Genomic DNA, 18,135 nt, shown 5'->3' with positions numbered 1-18,135 from the left:
ATTCCCTCATGTCTTAGCAGATGTCCTATCATCCTGTCCCTTCTCCTTATCAGTGTTTGCCACATATTCCTTTCCTCTCCGATTCTGCGTAGAAGCTCCTCATTCCTTACCTTATCAGTCCACCTAATTTTCAACATTCGTCTATAGCACCACATCTCAAATGCTTCGATTCTCTTCTGTTTCGGTTTTCCCACAGTTCATGTTTCACTACCATACAATGCTGTACTCCAGACGTACATCCTCAGAAATTTCTTCCTCAAATAACGCCGGTATTTGATATTACTAGACTTCTCTTGACCAGAAATGCCTTTTTTGCCATAGCGAGTCTGCTTTTGATGTTCTCCTTGCTCCGTCCGTCATTGGTTATTTTACTGCCTAGGTAGCAGAATTCCTTAACTTCATCGACTTCGTGACCATCAATCCTGATGTTAAGTTTCTCGCTGTTCTCATTTATACTACTTCTCATTACCTTCGTCTTTCTCCGATTTACTCTCAAACCATACTGTGTACTCATTAGACTGATCATTCCGTTCAGCAGATCATTTAATTCTTCTTCGCTTTCACTCAGGATAGCAATGTCATCAGCGAATCGTATCATTGATATCCTTTCACCTTGTATTTTAATTCCACTCCTGAACCTTTCCTTTATTTCCATCATTGCTTCCTCGATGTACAGATTGAAGAGTAGGGGCGAAAGGCGACAGCCTTGTCTTACACCCTTCTTAATACGAGCACTTCGTTCTTGATCGTCCACTCTTATTATTCCCTTTGGTTGTTGTACATATTGTATATGACCCGTCTCTCCCTATAGCTTACCCCTACTTTTTTCAGAATCTCGAACAGCTTGCACCACTTTATATTGTCGAACGCTTTTTCCAGGTCGACAAATCCTATGAAAGTGTCCTGATTTGTCTTTAGCCTTGCTTCCATTATTAGCCGTAACGTCAGAATTGCCTCTCTCGTCCCTTTACTTTTCCTAAATCCAAACTGATCGTCACCTAGCGCATTCTCAATTTTCTTTTCCATTCTTCTGTATTTTATTCTTGTAAGCAGCTTCGATGCATGAGCTGTTAAGCTGATTGTGCGATAACTCTCGCACTTGTCAGCTCTTGCCGTCTTTGGAATTGTGTGGATGATGCTTTTCCGAAAGTCAGATGGTATGTCGCCAGACTCATATATTCTACACACCAACGTGAATAGTCGTTTTGTTGCCACTTCCCCCAATGATTTTAGAAATTCTGATGGAATGTTATCTATCCCTTCTGCCTTATTTGACCGTAAGTACTCCAAAGCTCTTTTAAGTTCCGATTCTAATACTGGATCCCCTATCTCTTCTAAATCGACTCCTGTTTCTTCTTCTATCACATCAGAAAAATCTTCACCCTCATAAAAGCTTTCAATGTATTCTTTCCACCTATCTGCTTTCTCCTCTGCATTTAACAGTGGAATTCCCGTTGCACTCTTAATGTTACCACCGTTGCTTTTAATGTCACCAAAGGTTGTTTTGACTTTCCTGTATGCTGAGTCTGTCCTTCCGACAATTATATCTTTTTCGATGTCTTCACATTTTTCCTGCAGCCATTTCGTCTTAGCTTCCCTGCTCTTCCTATTTATTTCATTCCTCAGCGACTTGTATTTCTGTATTCCTGATTTTCCCGGAACATGTTTGTACTTCCTCCTTTCATCAATCAACTGAAGTATTTCTTCTGTTACCCATGGTTTCTTCGCAGCTACCTTCTTTGTACCTATGTTTTCCTTCCCAACTTCTGTGATGACCCTTTTTAGAGATGTCCATTCGTCTTCAACTGTACTGCCTACTGCGCTATTCCTTATTGCTGCGTCTATAGCGTTAGAGAACTTCAAACGTATCTCGTCATTCCTTAGGACTTCCGTATCCCACTTCTTTGCGTATTGATTCTTCCTGACTAATGTCTTGAACTTCAGCCTACTCTTCATCACTACTATATTGTGATCTGAGTCTATATCTGCTCCTGGGTACGCCTTACAATCCAGTATCTGATTTCGGAATCTCTGTCTGACCATGATGTAATCTAATTGAAATCTTCCCGTATCTCCCAGCCTTTTCCAAGTATACCTCCTCCTCCTCTTGTGATTCTTGAACAGGGTATTCGCTATTACCAGCTGAAACTTGTTACAGAACTCAATTAGTCTTTCTCATCTTTCATTCCTTGTCTCAAGCCCATATTCTCCTGTAACTTTTTCTTCTACTCCTTCCCCTACAACTGCATTCCAGTCGCCCATGACTATTATATTTTCGTCCCCCTTTACATACTGCACTACCCTTTCAATATCCTCATACACTTTCTCTATCTGTTCATCTTCAGCTTGCGACGTCGGCATGTATTGCTGAACTATCGTTGTCGGTGTTGGTCTGCTGTCGATTCTGATTAGAACAACCCGGTCACTGAACTGTTCACAGTAACACACCCTCTGCCCTACCTTCCTATTCATAACGAATCTTACACCTGTTATACCATTTTCTGCTGCTGTTGATATTACCCGATACTCATCTGACCAGAAATCCTTGTCTTCCTTCCACTTCACTTCACTGACCCCTACTATATTTAGATTGAGCCTTTGCATTTCCCTTTTCAGATTTTCTGGTTTCCCTACCACGTTCAAGCTTCAGACATTCCACGCCCCGACTCGTAGAACGTTATCCTTTCGTTGGTTATTCAATCTTTTTCTCATGGTAACCTTCCCCTTGGCAGTCCCTTCCCGGAGATCCGAATGGGGGACTATTCCGGAATCTTTTGCCAATGGAGAGATCATCATGACACTTCTTCAATTACAGGCCACATGTCCTGTGGATACACGTTACGTGTCTAAACCTTAGAAGATGAAATATTTCTGGAGAGATGTCCGTTGGAACGTGTTCTTCTCGCCAACTTTGGGTACTGTAGCCATTAGTAAAAGTCGATTAGCCTGGATTTCTTGCCAGAATAAAGTGAAAATTATTCAGTAGTCTCAGCATAGCATCAGCTATGTCAGTGGGCTTACATTTCGCATTATCATTGCAACGATTTCTGCAAAGGCTAACCGACATATTTTCATTCCTTAATGTCAACGGCAAGGAAGCCGAAGTTATATTTGTACGGCAGAGCAGTTTCGATTTTAAGTTCAGTGCCCCTCAGGCTGAATCTGAAGATTCTCTCGGATAAATGAATCATAGACTTGCCGGCTTGAAAATGTTCATCATAAAAATCGACATCTTGAATCTTCCCCACCAAGTTAGAACACGCGCAATCGGCAAAGCAAGGATCGGCAGCAGTTCTCATTAGTCAGTGGTAGGCTGCAAACTTCGCACCTCTGATCTTTTGTTCGCCTCACTCGTGGCAGAGCACAAACCCTTTAGCACAGACAATAGCAGCTGCTACAAAGCTACACGCGGTAATGTTATCGTTCCTGCTTTGCTTTTGAGAACTGTGTAACCTCTCCGCACGTAATATTGTTAAATAAAAATGCAAAATGGAGCCAAGTGTAACGTCCTCACACAGAAAGTGTTAAATAATAATCAAAAAGGGAGCCAAGCGTAACCTCCCCACAAAAATTAAAAAAATGATAATTGACCATGAACCCACAATAACATTAATTAAATAATGAACCATGAACGAAGTGTAACCTCTCAACAGAAATAATAATATCTTGTAAATTTTATAAGGGCAGCAGCGCTGACCTTCGGCCCTGTATTCTGAATAAAAAGGCAAAAATTCTTACCTCAATAAAAACTGCGTCTATATCTGCTCTTAATTATACATTCTTCGACACAGCTTCGTGCAATGCTGCCGTATATATATATATATATATTTTATTCTTGGAGGGAATGCATACGAAATATTCTTTAAATTGAAATGAATGTTTTTCTTTAAAAGAAATACTTTATAAAAAAAATTATTTTTGGGGCATTTTTTGAACAAATTAATTACAATTAACATACATTATTAAATATGCGCAATGCTGCTTCTTTACCTTCTACAACAATACTCATCATCCAGAGTCCTGACCAGAGTCGCGAGCAGAGCACACAGCCGACGCATGCCGACTCCCGCTCACTACAACCGTCCACTCGCTACAACAGCCGACCAACTACTACTGTCGACTCGCTTCTACTGTATCCGACTGACTACTACTGTCGACTCGCGCAGACAAGCGCAGACTCGCGACAAGCAACAACTAACAATAAACTACTCTCTGGTCAGAGATTCTGTCATGCTTCGCCCATCGCCGGCGAAGCATACTCCATACATAACCCTCTACTGGGGGGGCAAAAATTTGGCAGCGCTGGTGAGTCAATTGGACTTGCCATGAGCAACAAATTTTTCATAATTAATTAACTTTACAATCACAGAATATATATATATATATATATATATATATATATATATATATATATATATATATATATATATATATATAGGTGCAGAACACAGCAAATCACAAAATGCAATGAATACAAATCATATTAGCAAAATGACGAAAGTGCACACGCACTGTAATACAGAACGTATCTGGGAATCACAAAAAAATTGTATACGTAATGAGTACAAATGGTATAAAGTGCACACGAACTGTAAAACTCTCTAATATTTTTACAACAAATACACATAATGAGTACAAATCATATTGACAAATGACAAAAGTGCATACGCACTGAATTTCAGAACATATCAAATAAAGACAAAATGTATACACAATGAGTACAAAACATATTAACATATGGCAAAAGTGCACATGCGTTGTAAAACTCTTTAGCATTTTTACAACAAATAAACATAATGAGTACAAATCATATTGACAAATGACAAAAGTGCACACGCACTGAAGTTCAGAACATATCAGCGAATCACAAAAATGTATATGTAATGAATACAAATAGTTATGTCCTAGCCAGTAATGCCACCCGAGCCCGCTGCCAAAAGGTTGGCAGCATCAAAGTCCGGACGCTTGTCCGCATAAGCAGCGCCAGCGAGACAGCAAATCGCCGCAAGTCTGCGCGCGCCACCGCTGGCTTCTGGCTTCTTAAGCGCTGGAGTCGCGAGCGCTAGGACAGTTCTGTATTCGCCGCTCAGTTGTATACTGGCCACCGAATCGTGTACTTGCTAGTCAGTTGTGTGTTCATCGCAGCAGAGTTGTTGTCTGTCGTCAGCCGACGCTGACCTAGCCGCTCCGACTCGAACTAGACAGATTTCTGTAGACACCGAGTTCACTACTGTGTTTCTGTATCTTCATGAATAAAGATAAGTACCGACTTTTATTTAATCAGAGTGTTTGGGGTTTCATCTTTCTGTTTACTGTTCCAGCGGACCGGTCGGCCCGCTATTAAAAGTGTGGCGGTGACTTCGTAAGCCATTTCTACAGCCAAGTGTTTGTCGCTACGAACACCGCCACAAAACAAATCATGTTAACAAAATGACGAAAGTGCACACGCACTGTAATACAGAACATTTCTGGGGATCACAAAAAAAATGTATACGTAATGAGTACAAATCATATTAACAAATGGCATAGAGTGCACACGCACTGTATATGTCTTTATCATTTTACAAGAATTAGGAAAGGAATGGGAGGGATTGCGTCATGGTTGTAGCACATTAGGTTGCACGCAGCTGCACTGAAAGTATATATCTTTCTACAGAAGCACAACACCAAGTGAGACAATCTGAAGCTCATTTCCTTGAAGTACTAATCAGTGTAGCCAAGACACTGAAATGTCGTAATAATATTCCATGCTATCATTTTAGTAGTACACTAGGTACACCAAACAGTGGGACCATAATAACATCTCCATCTCTCAAGGTGGTGGACAGCATGTCGTGTCAACACCATGTTCTTGTAAAGTAGACCAACGTAGAATTAGTGGAAAAACCAAATATAGTGCTCCATGATCATGAGGATAGACAGGACAAAAGGATATTGCAGTAATTTCTGGTAATTAGGTCAGAAGGTGAAGGACATTAAGTCACAAAGTAGTCTTCATTGAGAATTACACTAGTCTAACAACTGATTAGAGGAATTGGTGGCACTCATCGCCCAGTTACTGAACATTTCTGTATCATGTATGTAGTATTACAGAATAATGTTCATAAATTATCTGAATATAGTAATTATTGGCACTCATTGCCCAGTTTCAAACCATCAGATGTCATCATTCAAAACAGAAGCTAATGAATGGCATAGTATTAACATAATTCACTTAATTATACTAATCATTGGAATCATAGGTCATCTTATTACAGTAAATCAGTGGCATTCATTGGCCAGCTACAAAGCATTTTTTTTGTATTTTTCAGAAGTCATTATTCAAAATGAGTTAATTATTGGCATACCATTTATACATAATTAATCTAATTATAGTAATCATTGGCATCATAGGTCATCTTATTACAATAATCAATGGCATTCATTGACCAGTTACAAAGCATTTTTTTGGTATTCTTTAGAAGTCATTATTCAAAATGAGTTAATTATTGACATAGCATTTATACATAATTAATCTAATTATAGTAATCATTGGCATCATAGGTCATCTTATTACAATAATCAGTGGCATTCATTGGCCAGTTACAAAACTTTTTTTTGTATGTAGTATTCAGAAGTCATTATTGAAGTGACATACTATTCAGAGCTGATCAGTATTACTCAGAACTCTCTTAAACTAGTAGCATTATTTGGGACTGGTAATTACTTTGTTTGCTTTTGAGTTATTGCTGCAAATGAAGATGTGTAACGTCATTCGTCATGAGTCAGCTGTAGCAAGGTTAGGAAACAAGTAGAGTATATGTGATCACATTCATAAACGACATAGGTTTAATAAACAACTATTTATACCACATTAATTTTATGAATAATTTCTCCTGCAAAATATACAAAATGGATTATGAAATTGAAAGAAGAAACGCATATTATGCTGAAAAGTAGTGAACTTCGAATTAACAGGTAGTGAAATGTGTATAAAAATATATATATGTTCTCTAGCTGTCCGGCCAGCCGCGGTGGCTGTGCGGTTCTAGCGCTGCAGTCCGGAGCCGCGGGGCTGCTACGGTCGCAGGTTCGAATCCTGCCTCGGGCATGAATGTGTGTGATGTCCTTAGGTTAGTTAGGTTTAAGTAGTTCTAAGTTCTAGGGGACTGATGACCTAAGATGTTCAGTCCCATAGCGCTCAGAGCTATTTGAACCATCTAGCTGTCCTTTCCAAACCCCTCAGTCATCATACCATGCGATATAAGACATACTGTCAAAACGAACTGCAACAAATACTTAAATAACTTCATAGCATCTCTTAACTAACAGTAAATATATAAACTTCATCATTATTTTCATCTGCAAAGAAAAACTTCATTATCTATATCACCATAACTCCATTATTATCATCACCCGTAAAGAAAAACTTCATTATCCATAGTAGCATATTCTTCATCATTATTCATCACCATTCATTATCATCTGCAAAAAAAATCACTTCATTATTCATTATCCAACTATTCCTTATTTCTAGCATATTTCATCACTAAAACTAAGATGTGTAGTTCTGACAGCCTGCATCAATCGCCTCGTATTCTGAATGAAAAAATTAGTTAAGTCTGCTATCATAGGATGTGTATAGTATATTCTTATTAATGCTTGTTAATTCTGAACCATTTACTCCTCGTCACGAAGTATTGCATCTTCTTTCGTTCATTCCGAAGGTGAAATTCCCATTTCTGTTTAATTTATTTCGTTTACACGTTATTTCTTTCTGAAAATGATGAACAAAGATTAATGTCTTGCATTTAATTCATATACCCATTAGATAAAAACTGGTTTATAGTAACATAATTGAGCATACAGCATAGCATGACAGAAAACGTAATATGTCAAAAACATCGACAGTGTTCAGAAGCAAAAATGTACACAGTGTATCACAATGTAGCAGCAAAAAAAAAAAAAAAAAAAAAAAAGTAAAGTAGTCACGATGTTGAGATACCGTAAGGCAAAATGTTAAAGTCAACTGGTGTTTGTTATATCTTAAATATTTCATAGTGCATACAAACAAAACAGGAAAACAATCATACATACATAAAAATGGAAAATATACACAGTCTGATGTGTAACGACAAGAAATGTGATCTTCTTTGTGTACTGATTGAATGTTGTGTAGCTAATGGAGGCGAGAATTGAAGACTTTAATGGAGAGAAAATATGATAAAATTAATATATCACTAGATAGAATAGCATAATTATTCGTAAGATACGTAATTTTATCTGGAAAATGTGCACTGTCTGATGTGTAACGACAAGAAAAGCGACCTGCTAGCCTTAGCTTGCCGGGCACTTGCCAAGAAAAAATTACGATAATCATCAGTAGATGTTCATGTGAATATAATTGCATAAGCGGTCATAAAAATTAGGAAATGGCATTACAGTGTGATAAATCATAAAGTATCTTCATTCAATAAAAGGTTTGACGATCGACACGTGGTGGTTCCCTTTGGTTTTTCTGGTTCTCAAAGTTTCGACGTGTACTACATTGGGGTGAGGAATGCTGCGAATCCGATATGGACCTGCGTATAGAAGCTCAAATTTACTGCATCTTGTTGGATAAATAGTGTGTACGTACTAATATCTTCTGTCCAATGTGAAAGTCACGGCGTGTACAAACCTGTCTTAGCTGTCTTCTCCGGCCCTCTGCGGCACGTATGATGTTCTTCAGCGCAATGTCAGTTATTTCATGGTGTCGTAGTCGACGAGATGTAGGAAATGTTACTAATTCTTTAATTTTGTTAGGTGGTTCAACATTTTTCAGTATAACAGACGGAGATAGCATAGTAGATTCATTTGGTATGGAATTAATTACATCTTGGAATGAGAGTATGTGTGTGTCCCAATCAATATGTTTTTTTATGGCAGTAAATTCTACACAGTTTACCAATTTCTTTCATTAATCGTTCACAAGGGTTCGAAGAAACATGGTACCTGGATATGTCGATCGGAGAAATGTTTCTAGCTCGTAACATACGAGTCCATATAGCAGATCGAAACTGTGATCCATTGTCGGAAATTACGTTCAACACATGCCCTACATGAAATAGAAAATGTTTTACAAATGCTTTCGAACCGTTTTAGCAGTAGCTTTGCGTAACGGAGTGAAGGTAACAAATTTTGAAGTGAGTTCAACAGCGACAAAGATGTAGCAAAAACCTCTATTATTTCTGGGAATCGGACCAAAAATGTCTACAGCGGCCATGTGTCTCAATTTAACAGGTACAATGGGATGTAATGGAGCAATATGTGAAGTCGTATCTGACTTATCTTTCTGGCAGATTTTACATGACGCTAAAACTCGTCGAATACGTTTCTCCATGTTGGTAAAATAACAGTTCTGTCTCAGTATAAGAAAACAATTTCTGGCTCCGTAATGTGCGTAACTTGAATGAGTATACCAGATTAATTTGTTAACAAGTTCGTCAGGAATGCATAATAACCAATTGTTGCTGTCAGGATGAGAGCAGCGAAACAGAATGTCATTGCGTACAGTGTAATGGTTTCTAATAGTAACATTATTCCTATCTTGCCAAAGGTGTTTAATCTCTTTCCATACGATGTCTTTACTCTGCTCTTGTGCTATGTCTTGTAATGACGACGAAATGAAATTTTCAAATGCAACTTGTTGAATGTACATGACACTGAAATTTGCTTTGCAGAAGTTGGTTGCGATTTCTTGCTGATTATTGTTAAGAGAACGGGATAGTGCGTCTGCTACAATATTTTGAGTGCCGGGAATGTGAACAATTGTAAAATTAAATTCCTGTAAATAAAGTTTCCATCTACTTAATCTGTCGTTTGTAAATTTAGCCGAAAGTAAAAATTGTATCGCTGTATGGTCTGTATAAACTGTAGTGTGTCTTCCATAAAGAAAATGTCTAAATCTGGTAACAGCCCATACAACACATAATGTTTCAAGTTCTGTAACAGAATAATTTCGTTCAGCAGGTGACAGAATGCGACTTGCAAAAGCGATGATTTTAATTACTGTACAACCATCTTCTTCAATTTCCTGAAAAATATGTACGCCTAAAGCGGTGTTGGAACTGTCGGTGGCAATGGAAAAATTTCTGGTAAGATCTGGGTGCGATAAAAGTGATGCATTCAACAAGGTTTCTTTTAGGTTCACAAATTCAGAATGTGCTTGCCTATCCCAGGACCAAATAGTGTTTTTACCTGTCAATTGACATAATCTAGGGGTGTCTAAAGCAGAGTAATGAATAAATTTACGAAAAAAGTTAATTAAACCCAAAAATCTGCGTAGTTGTTTCTTCGTGGTAGGAACAGTAATGTTACGTAAAGCTTGAAGTTTTTCCGGGTCAGGCGTAATGCCCTCTGCTGAAATTACATGTCCAAGAAATTTTATAGAAGTTTTACCAAAGTGCGATTTACTGAGATTAACTGTGAGTCCTTGTGCACGAAAAGTTTGCAACAGTTGTTCAAGAATCAGATTGTGTTCAGAGCAGTTAGCTTCTGCAATAAGAATGTCGTCTACGTACGTTATGATTCTGTCTTTAAGTTCTGTCGGAAGCATAGTATTCAAACCGCGAATAAAAGCTGCTGAAGAAATTTTTAAACCGAACGGTAATTTACAAAATTGATAACAGTCACCAAAACAGAAATGCTGTGTATTTTCTGCAGTTCGGATGGAGCTGAATTTGCCAAAATCCCGATTTCAAATCTAATGTGGAATAAATAGCAGTACCATGAAATTTCTGTAGAAGTTATTCTAGTGTCTGTGGGTGATCTGTTTCATTAATAATAATGTCATTGATGTGACGCGAATCAAGTACGAGGCGAAGTGAGCCATCCTTTTTCTTAACAATATGGAGCGGGTTTATGTACGGACTAACTGCCGGTTCAATAATTCCTTGATCAAGCATAGCTTGCAATTCTTTCTTAACTTGTTCTCTATGAATATACGGAATGGGATAATGCTTGGCTGTAAATGTGTCGTGCTGTTTAACTTGAAATTCATACATAAAACCGGACATAGTACCAGGAACGTTGTCAAAAACTGGAGCTTGCTGTAAAAGAATTTTGCGTAGTTGCGTGCGTTCCTCGTCTGTATTTGCACTGCTCTGTTTAACTTTATCAGAAATCATCTGTATAACGTCATACTCGGCTTCGTCTGGAGTATTATAGTTGTGTACGTACGTATCTTTTTTTTTTTTTTTTTAAATGGCTCTGAGCACTATGGGACTCAACTGCTGAGGTCATTAGTCCCCTAGAACTTAGAACTAGTTAAACCTGACTAACGTAAGGACATCACAAACATCCATGCCCGAGGCAGGATTCGAACCTGCGACCGCAGCGGTCCTGCGGTTCCAGACTGCAGCGCCTTTAACCGCACGGCCACTTCGGCCGGCGTACGTATCTGTAAAGAATGTGGAATTACAGTCTACGTTACGTGATGCAGAAATGACCTCTGTCCGATTAATTGTTTGTTCTTCTGCTGATAAAGAGTGCTGAAATTCTAAAGCTAGTTGTACATTTTCATCCTTCAACATTAAATAGGAATTTTGAAAGTCAATAATGGCATCGTGTTGTACCAGAAAATTCGTATCTAAAATAATGTCTGTCGTCAATAAGGGAACAATCCAAAATTTTGAGTGAAATGTATGACCTGCAATACAAATCGATAAATGTGTCTGTAATTTTACATCTACTCCTTTACTTGATACTGCTACTTTTACTTTCATTTTGCCCAATGGTAACGTAGGATAGCTATTCTCTTTGTTACACTCGTTGAAAGTTTCTTCATTTATAACTGACGTAGGTGATCCAGAATCGATTACTGCTGAAAATTTCGATGATCCAATTTTAATTTCGATGACAGGGTGTGAAATGTTTTTTTGAACAACTGGTCTTTCCTGCAAAAGAGTGTCTCGGATGTCGTCAAAAGTAATAACATTTTCGTGAACAAAATTCTGTGTATCTGAAGTATTGCTTACGTTGCTGGAAGATGCAACCTGTACTGTATCTAGTCAAATTCTACCTGACGTGCTATTATTTTCAGGAGGATGCTGTGGCATTTCCACTATTTGTACTGTTCTATTATTTCTTCCTGACGTATTACGTTCGGGATGATATCTACTGTCTGGTTCATTCATGATAATATGTTGTTGCTGATGTTCTCGCTGCTGATGAGATCGACTGTTATTAAACGTACGCTGAAAATTGTGCTCATTATTTTTACGTCTGTCATGATAGTCATTTCTATACGGTGCATTGCGATACGAATTGAAATAGTGTGTTTTCTGTACGTACTGATTCCCTTGTTGCTGTGCATTACTATTTGTTGGGGCCGACGCTATACGCGTACGCGGCGAAACATTAAAGCTTGGTTGACCTTGTGCATTACATTGTTGGTTAGGTATGCTAACCGGTTGGTTTTGTTGCTGTTGCCGAGAAAAACCTCTATTATCACCAAAATGTGGTTCCTGTTGCTGATAATTTTGACGATACTGATAATTAAAATTTTGTCTGTTATTAAAATTCTGGTGATTGTCGTTCCTGAAGCGTCTATTAGCTTTGCTATTGAAATTACGTGGCTGATCGTAATTGCTGTACGTTTGTTGACCTTGGTTATTATATGAAAAATTTTTGTTTATAAAGGAATAATCCGATTGCTGCACTTCCAAAAGCTGTAACAGATCTCTGAATGCCGTAATATTTTCCTTCTGCTGACCCGTTAAAAGTGACACTCTTAATGACCATGGTAATTTAGAAATGCATAATTGTATAAGTGCAGATTCACTGTATTGTTCACTTAAGTACTGGTTTTGTTGGACCATGTGCTCAAAAAATTGCGTGACAGTGGAAAAATTTGAGTTCTCATAATTCGGTAAACTAATTAATTGATCATTAATTCTGCACTGTGTTGTCTTCGACCAATACGCTGACAGAAAAGCATTCTGAAATTCTTCTACCGAATAGCATTGTCTCGCGATCAGTCTCATACGAGTTGCCAGTTCGCCTTCCAAAAAACTGCAAGTAAATTCAAGTTTGTGCGTTACAGGCCAAGTTGGTGAAAAAGCAAAGCTAAATTGTTGTATCCAATCCAAGGGGTGAATCTGTGTTCTGTCATTTTTAAATACTTTAAATTTTCTCAGTGATAGAAAATGTTTATAATCAAAATTATCGTCTCTGTACATCTGAACAGGTTCACGATTATATGAGAATCTATTTGTCTGTGACTGTTCGAAATCTAGGTCACGTACTCTCTGTAAATTACCTTAATTATACTGGCTGTGTGAGTCTGACAAATGTTCGCAAAGTGACGTCTGCTGTGATGTATTAAACGCTGAACATTTTTCATCTCTGTTACCTCTTGCTGTAAAGTTGACAATTTTCTACGTACGGTATTATTAGACGAATCTATCTCACTGATTGTCTGCTGTAGATTTTGGAAATCAGGTGTTAGATTAAACGAAATCGGTGAAGTATCGTCTGATTTGCTGTCATTATTACTTTCAATAACGTCAAAACGACTGGCCAATTCATCATAGTTTTCAGTCGGTGTTTTTACCTGATCTTCGTTTTTAGTGTCAGAAGCATTAATTTGTTTTTGTATTTTACGTGTGGTTTCGTTCAATTTTTTCACATCTGCTATGATGACATCGGAATCCTGTGTTAGTTCTAATTGTTCGAGTCTGTCGGTCACGGTCTGAAAGTCTACTGTGTGTGTATCTGTTTTTGTTTTAAGATCGGAAATTTCATCACGCAATTCTGTGTTCATATGTTTGATTGTATTAATTTCGTCTGATACAGTAGCAATATTGTTGTCTACGTATGTTTTTGCTTTCGTAAACAATTTACGATTATCTTCCTGTCTCTGTGCAGTAATTGTTTCCGTGACTTGTCGTTTTACTTGATTTTGTTCCTGTATAAATTTACGGAAACGCGTTACACTGTTTTGCAGGTGGTGATTAAAACGTTCGTCAATTTGACTGTTCTGTTGGTCGAAATTCGCGTCTACTTTTGCATCCAGTGTGCGCAAAAGTTCTGTGGTCATTAATTTAAACTCGTCGCGTAACTGTGTTGCTTTTTCAGAGCATTGTTTACCGACTGCACTAATTTCGTCTCTAAGTGATTCTGTTGTAGCTGTTTGAATATCCCTTAATTCTTGAGCAACAGATCTAATTTCTTCACTACTTTTCCTAGCACAAGCCTCAATTTCCACGCGTAATTGTTCCTTAGTATCATGACACTACGCGGCAACGGCTGCAATCTGTTCACTCAGCTGTCTGGAATTGTTGTCTAATTTTTCATTAAGGTTGTCTTGTCTTTCATTAAGTTGTTTGTTCTGTTCACTAAGTTGTTTGAAATTTTCATTAAGTTGTTTGTTCTGTTCACTAATTTGTTTGTTTTGTTCATTAATTTGTTTGACATTTTCATTAGTTTCATTAAGTTGTTTGAAATTTTCAGTATATTGTAGCAATATTGCCATAATTTGATCCAAGCCAATATTACCTACTCTATTCTCTGTGCTGTTTGATAGCGTATCTGCAATTGTCATGTTTTCTGTAACCATTTCGTTTTTCTGTGATTCTTGAAAATGTTTGCTAATCAGATGTGCACTGTTAGTCACTACTCCGGAATTAAATAAATCTGTCGTACTCTGATTACATTGTTCATTTTCATTAGAAAAATTTGTCTGTTCATCACGTAAATCCTGCAAACCGGGTGTGTCAAGCTGGGCAGCGTTCATTGTAACAGAACGTCCCGCGTCATCAATTGTCATCAAATTAACAGAGGACACAATTGAATTCGTTTGTTCATCATTAAGATAAAAATCATTATTAGTGGTCGGTACGCACTGATTGTCTGTAAATGGAGGATTGTCATCATTACACTGAGTGTCACAGATACTATCAGTCAAATTATTCGAGTCGGCTATTTCACTCATTACACAACGCGATGTACTGTTAACTGTTTTTCGCGGCATTTTTCACTAATCAAAATTATTCACAAATGAAACAAAGACAATGCAAAATGCAACAAACACTATTATAACAAAGAGCAACAAACTGCCGATGATCTGTGGAGGAAAGAGTGACAAATTAGTAAAAATGCGTTGCGCCAGATGCTAATTACATTTAAGTAAATAAGAGCAGATATATGACTACTTATTAGAAGATTCCCAAAGAAATACGATCCTGGCCGGATGTCGCCAAGTGTAACCACTCCGCACGTAATATTGTTAAATAAAAATGCAAAATGGAACCAAGTGTAACCTCCTCACACAAAAAATGTTAAATAATTATCAAAAAGGGAGCCAAGCGTAACCTCCCCACAAAAATTAAGAAAATGATAATTGACCATGAACCCACAATAACATTAATTAAGTAATGAACCATGAACGAAGTGTAACCTCTCAACAGAAATAATAATATCTGGTAAATTTTATAAGGGCAGCAGCGCTGACCTTCGGCCCTGTATTCTGAATAAAAAGGCAAAAATTCTTACCTCAATAAAAACTGCATCTATATCTGCTCTCAATTATACATTCTTCGACACAGCTTCGTGCAATGCTGCCGTATATATATATAAATTTTTTTTATTCTTGGAGGGAATGCATACGAAATATTCTTTAAAATGATATGAATGTTTTTCTTTAAAAGAGTTACTTTATAAAAAAAATTAATTGGGGCATTTTTTGAACAAATTAATTACAATTAACATACATTATTAAATATGCGCAATGCTGCTTCCTTACCTTCTAGAACAATACTCATCCTCCAGAGTCCTGACCAGAGTCGCGAGCAGAGCACACAGCCGACGCATGCCGACTCCCGCTCACTACAACCGTCCACTCGCTACAACAGCCGACCAACTACTACTGTCGACTCGCTTCTACTGTATCCGACTGACTACTACTGTCGACTCGCGCAGACTAGCGCAGACTCGCGACAAGCAACAACTAACAATAAACTTCTCTCTGGTCAGAGATTCTGTCATGCTTCGACCATCGCCGGCGAAGCACACTCCTTACAACTGATATTCTGAAGCACTTCCCCCCATAAGACAACTCACAGCGCAATTCATTTTATTCCATTAAAATCTGATTTTGAGAAATAAATTTCTTCTTATCTTCAATTTTTTATGGTAGGTCGGAATCGGATATTTTTCTGTAATTGGGCCTACTGAGGATGTGAGGGAAATATGAAGCGTGCTATGAAATCAACAAATTTGATAATCAATTTTACGTAAATAAAATAAATGTGTAAATATAGCTTTACTATCTGGACGAATAATGTAATAAAAGAGACAGCTCTCTCGCATACACAAACTAGCACAGGCTCTTCATGATGAAAGCTAGACATTACACTCGAGAAATTCTTCTAAGGTAAATGCAAACGGGGAAAGCTGGTCTCGACAGAGTAACAGAATGTATTAGTTGACACAACGTCAGGGAATGAGGTCCTAGTGATTTTTAGATCGTTTGAAGACATGAGGGAGGTGACGAATCATGAATACGCCCCGAAATATGAAACGGGAAAAAGTAGTTACGCACCCACCTCAGATCCAGCAGCGGTACGTCTATAAAATCAGTCGAGGACATACCTTGCAATTTGGCTTTCACTATCTCATAGGAACATCAACTTCTTGTTCTGTGTCTTTCTCTTTCTCTCTCTATCTCTTTAGTGGAACTATATACTTTTTTCATTGGTTCAAATGGTCAAATGGCCCTGAGGCCTATGGGACTTAACTTCTGAGATCATCAGTCCCCTAGGACATAGAACTACTTAAACCTAACTAACCTAAGTACATCACACACATCCATGCCCGATGCAGGATTCGAACCTGCGACTTTTTCATTGGAACTGAAAAGATATTTCCAAGACATAAATTGTGTGAAAGTTGGTCAAACAGCTGGGAGGTAGCCGCGCAACGAACCATTGCCCTGCCGCCAGGAGAAGAGGTCCCACAAAACTGCTCTGCTGTACGAACCATTGGCAAAAGCCTAACTGTTAGTCAAGTCCTGTGGTTATTATGATTATCGTGCCAGCTGCTCAAAATGTTGACTCGAGCACTGACACATGACTGAATGTGATTCCGGACACTACAAATTTCCTGTCGACATATCACAACACAAGCCCATGTTATGCGGAATTTCGTATCTTCGTGATTCGTCAGTATTGCATTGTAGAGCTCTCGTTTTCATTTTCCTGTCAGATGACAGTCCAAAATTGAAACTTCCTGGCAGATTAAAACTGTGTGTCGGACCGAGACTCGAAATCGGGACCTTTACCTTTCGCGGGCAAGTGCTCTACCAACTGAGCTACCCAAGCACGACTCACGTCCCGTCCTCACAGTTTTACTTCTGCGAGTAAAGCTGTGAGGAGGGGACGTGATTCGTGCTTGGGTAGCTCAGTTGGTAGAGCACTTGCCCGCGAAAGGTAAAGGTTCGGATTTCGAGTCTCGGTCCGACACACAGTTTTAATCTGCCAGTAAGTTTCATATCAGCACACACTCCCCTGCAGAGTGAAATCACATTCGGAAGTCCAAAAATATTAAATTTGCCGAGCGTGGCCATTTTGTGTTTTTCGAATGATCAGTGCGACTGATTTGTTAAGTTCCAGAATTATCTGAGCGAAATGCATGGGACATCCATCATGATGAGGCCACTTGGATTGCCTTATGTCCAGTTGGATATCTTCTGATAAAGGCGGTGACATTTCCATTAACAACCGTAGATACTAACTGTTGCAATCTATAATCCTGAAACCAAAGCAGCGATCGATGATGCTATCCTCGAAAAGCCAGCACCGCACATTGACAGACAAATCAAATTTTCCACCTTCCATACACATTTCTCAGCCATCAGAGTTTTTCAGTTGACCAGCAGGTCATCTACAAACATTATCTTGCATTATCTTACAGTTTCCGTAGACACCATTCGGAGAGCTGTAACCGATTTAGGAAGTCGCTGCATTGAAGCTGTTGACGGAGTGTAATGCGGAATGGAAGAAATTTGTTGGAATGTAGTTTTCGTTGAACAATCTTTGAGTCACATTTTTAGACTGCCTCGTGCTGACATATAGATTTCGCGTTACAGCTACTAAAATGTTAGTGCCATTTCTCTCA

Source organism: Schistocerca piceifrons, chromosome 1 (assembly GCF_021461385.2).
Source record: "Schistocerca piceifrons isolate TAMUIC-IGC-003096 chromosome 1, iqSchPice1.1, whole genome shotgun sequence".
Classification (NCBI taxonomy): Eukaryota; Metazoa; Arthropoda; class Insecta; order Orthoptera; family Acrididae; genus Schistocerca; species Schistocerca piceifrons.
The sequence above is the reverse complement of the archived record's forward strand: the minus strand, read 5'-3'. Positions refer to the sequence as shown.